General features: G+C 40.0%; 1 long non-coding RNA gene across 1 annotated transcript; it reads right to left on the minus strand.

The window, feature by feature from the left end:
* Window positions 1-611: 611 nt before the first annotated feature.
* Window positions 612-4,990, minus strand: LOC109616323. Its single transcript, XR_002197433.2, has 3 exons — window positions 4,911-4,990; window positions 3,143-3,197; window positions 612-697 (listed from the first exon to the last, which is right to left on the minus strand). It is a non-coding gene; the product is annotated as an uncharacterized LOC109616323 (long non-coding RNA).
* Between the last annotated feature and the right edge of the window lie 340 nt (window positions 4,991-5,330).

Below are 5,330 nucleotides of genomic sequence, written 5' to 3' on the forward strand. Positions count from 1 at the left end.
CTATTGCACTCTTATAGCTGGGGGTTAAGTGTTCTGTCTGAGGCCTTGTACACTCACCCTGATGATAATTGGTTTAGGGCCTAATTAAAATGCCTCATGCATTGTTTGCTTTATTTTCTGAAAATGTGTATTATTCTTTTATTCTAATTTTCCCTGTATTACATGCACACAAAAAACACATAACATGCACACACACACAAATACACACATAAAACACATAACACACACACACAAAAAGAAACATAACACATGCACACAAATACACACATAACATACACACAAATACACACATAACACACACACAAATACACACATATTACACACATAAACACATGACGCACACATACACATCTGCTATGGGAATGGATAAGCTCTTTTGATTGAGGCATGCAGGATGAACGTCAACAGATAACAGTTATTTCACGGAAACCAATGCCCAGTAGCATCATGATCAGTTAAAACAAAAGATCACCAGAGAGAACTGTCTGTAGCAAACAGAAACACTGCCCATCCTCTCCACTGACTTCCTCTCTCTCTCTTTCTCCATTCCTAGCTCCATTGGTTAGAGATGCAAGTAGCCTCCTCTTGCCCGCTCTTTCTTACCCTCTTCACCCTCTGCCTACAGTCCAGCGAAAGCGTGGTTTTATTCAATTCCTGCCAGAGGGCATCGCTTTGTGGAACGGATGAAAAGCGCCAACTGGCAATGAAAGAATGAAGAGAGATCTTTTGCGATAAATCAGAATTTACGAGGAGCAGAAATGCTGCTTATGTGTGTTTGCGTGTGTGTTTTATTAGGAGCATTTTTATGAATATTTGCATCAGATGGAGCGATGCATGTTTTCAATCAGTCACACGCTGCTTGTTAGTTTTTTCTCATCCACAAACCATCAATAGTCAATCCATATTATTTCATTGGATGCTGGGAGGGAGATGAACTTTATTCTTTATTCTTGCCAAAATGTCAATGTTTGTGTTTGAAGTTTGTTTTCTTTCAAGTCGCTTTCTTTTTTGACTCTGTTTCTTTGCTAAATCTTGTATGTTTTGCATTCAGAAATGAAAACTCTGCTAATAATCTGTGTGCATTTACAGGACCAGAAACCGTGTCCATGTTTTGGAAATCCTGGACAGACAACATCTTTCCCAGTATCACTTTCTAGTTGGGATTCACTTTCAAGAACACTCACATGCCCTGAAATAACAACACTTGAGTGCTTTTTTGATAAGTAGTTATTCGTTCAATCAATCAATCAAATGTATTTATAAAGCCCTTTTTACAACAGCACTTGTCAAAAAGTGCTTTTACAGAGACACCCGGACTTAAACCCCAATGAGCAAACAACAGTAGTGTTGAATTTCAGTGGCTAAGAAAAACTCCCTAAGAAGGCCGAATTTTAGGAAGAAACCTAGAGTGGACCCAGGCTCAGAGGAGTGACCAGTCCTCTTCTGGCTGTGCCAGGTGAGATATTAAGAGTCCAATTGGAATAATTAATACATTAATCTGGGCTAAATCCAGAGTCAATTTAAGTTTAGACTAGGTCAGAAGTATGACCAGATGGACAAGGACAGGGACAGCAATGGGCCCCCCAAACCAGGTACTCTGCAGGTGTGGACTAGGACCTCATGTCCTCCTAAAGTTTAAAACGGGAGGAGACTAGGAAAATTCAGAAAATTATCAACAACGATTTATAGTGGAGAAGGAGAACTTAGTGGGGAAGGAGAACTGACCCAATCCCCCAGTACAATTGTATAGCAGCGTAAGACCTTATGACTATTTAAATCTGTAAACCAGGAAATGTCCAAATATTTCATTTCCAGGACCAAAACATTATGGGCCCTTGGGCAAGGGCCCCTTATAAATCTGTTTTAACATTGTGATCTGCCAATTAGGTATTAGAGAGAGCCACGCAGCTTGCACGCTCTCTAATGGCTACCATTGATAATCTAGCTGTTTTACCCATTTTGTGCTGTATTATCCCTTGATCCTACGTTATCTAAGTGGGTCAACTCTATAGCCCTTGATCCTATGTTATTTAAGTGGGGCCAACTCTATAGCCTTTGATCCTATGTTATCTAAGTGGGGCCAACTCTATAGTCCTTGATCCTATGTTATCTAAGTGGGGCCAACTATAAAGCCCTTGATCCTATGTTATCTAAGTGGGGCCAACTCTATAGCCTTTGATCCTATTTTATCTAAGTGGGGTCAACTCTATGGCCCTTTATCCTATGTTATCTAAGTGGGTCAACTCTATAGCCCTTGTTCCTATGTTATCTAAGTGGGTCAACTCTATAGCCCTTGTTCCTATGTTATCTAAGTGGGGGCAACTTTATAGCCCTTGATCCTATGTTATCTAAGTGGGGCCAACTCTATAGCCTTTGATCCTATGTTATCTAAGTGGGGTCAACTCTATGGCTCTTTATCCTATGTTATCTAAGTGGGTCAACTCTATAGCCCTTGTTCCTATGTTATCTAAGTGGGTCAACTCTATAGCCCTTGTTCCTATGTTATCTAAGTGGGGGCAACTCTATAGCCCTTGATCCCATGTATTCTATAGTGACACACAGCAGACACAAAGACTATTATTTGTATATTGATGGATATGTGTGTGGATATGAAATACAGGAAAATTGATCAAGATATGTGACTTGCTGGAGTAAATACTCGCCAAGTTGCCTGGCTGTGATTGTATCCTTAGAGTATGTACTAACCAGCTTTCTGACCTCAGGCTGTGTGGATTGGCAACAATACCTTCACCTCCAGAAGGTTGTCCTCAGGCCCTGTTTTTAATTTAAATCACTACTCAGACGCCCTAACCAGGCACGTGCACGGGTAAGGCTCAACCTGTGCACAGTACATACCCCTTTGCTATCAAGTCCCCTTTCCAGTTGACTTGTGCCCATCTGCCTTGGTGACGTACGTTGCGCACTACAATATGTAATAAATGCATTTTAACATTATAGTTAATGTGAGGTATCACAGCACTGAGGTTAAGGTTAGGGTTAAGGTTTGGGGTAAGATTATAAGATTAAAAATGGTTAGGTTAAAGTTTGGTTAGGGTTAGGTATCACAGCACTGAGGTTCAGGTTAGGGTTAAGGTTTGGATTATGGTTAGAAAAAATAAATGTTTGTAACACCACTACTCACCATCCTAACAGGATATCTCTATTCGGGGCAGTGGGTCGTGCACCAGTCTGCATAGCTGAAGGATGTGGAAAAGAAACACAGACTGACAATCTTTTATGTTTCAGGATTATTACTCTAACATTACTTCAGCTAACGTAATATATCTTGTGAATTCTAACTGATTTTCATGAAATAGTTCATGTATTCAACTGATTATTACTCTCGCGTAACTTCACCTAAAGTAATATATCTTACCATTTCGTCTGTTAGAGGTTTTTGTAAAATACTTTATGTATTCCAATGAGACCAGAGGTCTAGACTACAAAGCAGGATTTGGGGTTAGTGAGCTAACTTCAGGTTTAACCCTGGGTTGTCTGTGTCACGACGGTTGTTTACTTATTACAGGGTTACATCACATGGTAACTTATGGTGGACACCTAACCTGCTCCGGAGCATGTTTTATTCGAGATAACAGATGAACACGTATAAAACTACTGACCAATCAATTCTCGATTGAAAATGGCGTTGCCATTCTTCGAAGATCCCATGGAACTCAGTGTGCGGATAGTGAGAGGGTCTCTTAGAAAAGCAAGAATATTCAGAGACCAACAAAACACATTGGCTTTCTCAGATTAGCATCTTTATGAAAGATGTAGATTCTCAGCGAATGGAATTACGTGTCTTTATCAGCTTTTTGAGCCATGTGTTGCCAGTGCGACGCACTGAAGTCGTGCGCTCACAGTTCCACAGAATGTATGCATAACGTTACGTTTTTTGCTACATATAGTTTTATGTGGGATGTGGGAGAACATAAGAAAAAACACGGTGTGCCGCGCAATTCACAAGGTGAATTGATGCATTTGTTGTGTTCCCAGGCCACTTGCCCAAGCAGTCTATTGAAGAAGGCTTTTATCAAATAGCAGGTAGACAATAATGTATGTTGACTACTTCATCTACAAATAATATAGACTCCATGACATTTACTGTTGTATAATAAATGCAGACTCCTCCTTTCATAGGTTCCCCAGAGTGAATATGCACCCATATTCCGATAACTGCATCGCTGGGTGAAGTGAAGGCGATTTTGTTAATCGCAAGTCATTCTACAGCATCGACGTTCAGACAAAGTAAAATGAAGGATACTCATTGTTGGTCATACTGGTACATTGCCTACATGGACACCGAGAGTTTTCAGAAAAGCAGTAGGCTGGACAATTAGAGGTCATTCCTTTTTAGCAAATATACAAATATTCATACAACACCTGTCACAGTTGGACTATCTTTCTCCCCACGATGGAGTCCTTTTCAAAACTGCATTGATGTTATAGGCCTATGTATTCTTTAGTCAACTGAAAGAATACGGCAAAAATCGTCTTACATGCCATAAGAATTCTTCTAATCTAAACAACAACACATTAGTGTGCACAATTGTAATTATAGTCAGATCTAATTGTATCTTAATGATGGGGCAGTGATATTGATAAGCCTTGTAACTTAAGCATTTATATATACTGTATATATAATTTATATAGATTCTTAATATTTCTTTAAAATGATCGTTTGCTCCTCTTGAATGAAATGCGGCTCTGGTAGACATGTCCATGGATTGGTCATATGGAGCAAACACAGCCGCTTTTACGTGAACACGCTCATTGCGTAGTATAGGACTCAGCTTGCAGCTTCACTAGCCGAAACGATGCCGGTTGAATGCTTGCAATGCTACCAGCAACCCTACGCGTTCTAGCCAGCTGCTGTTCATTTGCCTTCGGTCTGTCAGACTGCAACTTACCGGAGCCCAGGGTCTCGCACTAAGAGGTTCATGGACGCAGTGATGGGCATTCTTTGTCTGTTCGGTGAGCCGACTCTTGTGGCTCCGTTCACCTGTAGGAGTCAAAGGTTGTTTTGGTGGAAGTGGTGTCATGTTGTAGTTAGGCTATAGTAAACTCTTAGCTATTTCAAATGAAAAACACTTAGCAATTAACATGCAGTTAAGCAGTGCATTTATTAAGGATTAAAAACACTGTTTTGAAGTCTTTTGGTGAATGACTTGGTTTCACCTATATTTTATCAGGGAGCCCTAATGTGCACTGAATGTAATAAGGGACAGTTATAGCCGAAGCAATGCTAGCTGACTATTAATGTGCAACGCAAACAATGCTCATTCAAAAATAAGTAACATAAAACTTAATGTGAAAAACAAAATGAATCA

The sequence above is a fragment of the Esox lucius genome, chromosome 11 (genome assembly GCF_011004845.1).
Source record: "Esox lucius isolate fEsoLuc1 chromosome 11, fEsoLuc1.pri, whole genome shotgun sequence".
NCBI lineage: Eukaryota > Metazoa > Chordata > Actinopteri > Esociformes > Esocidae > Esox > Esox lucius.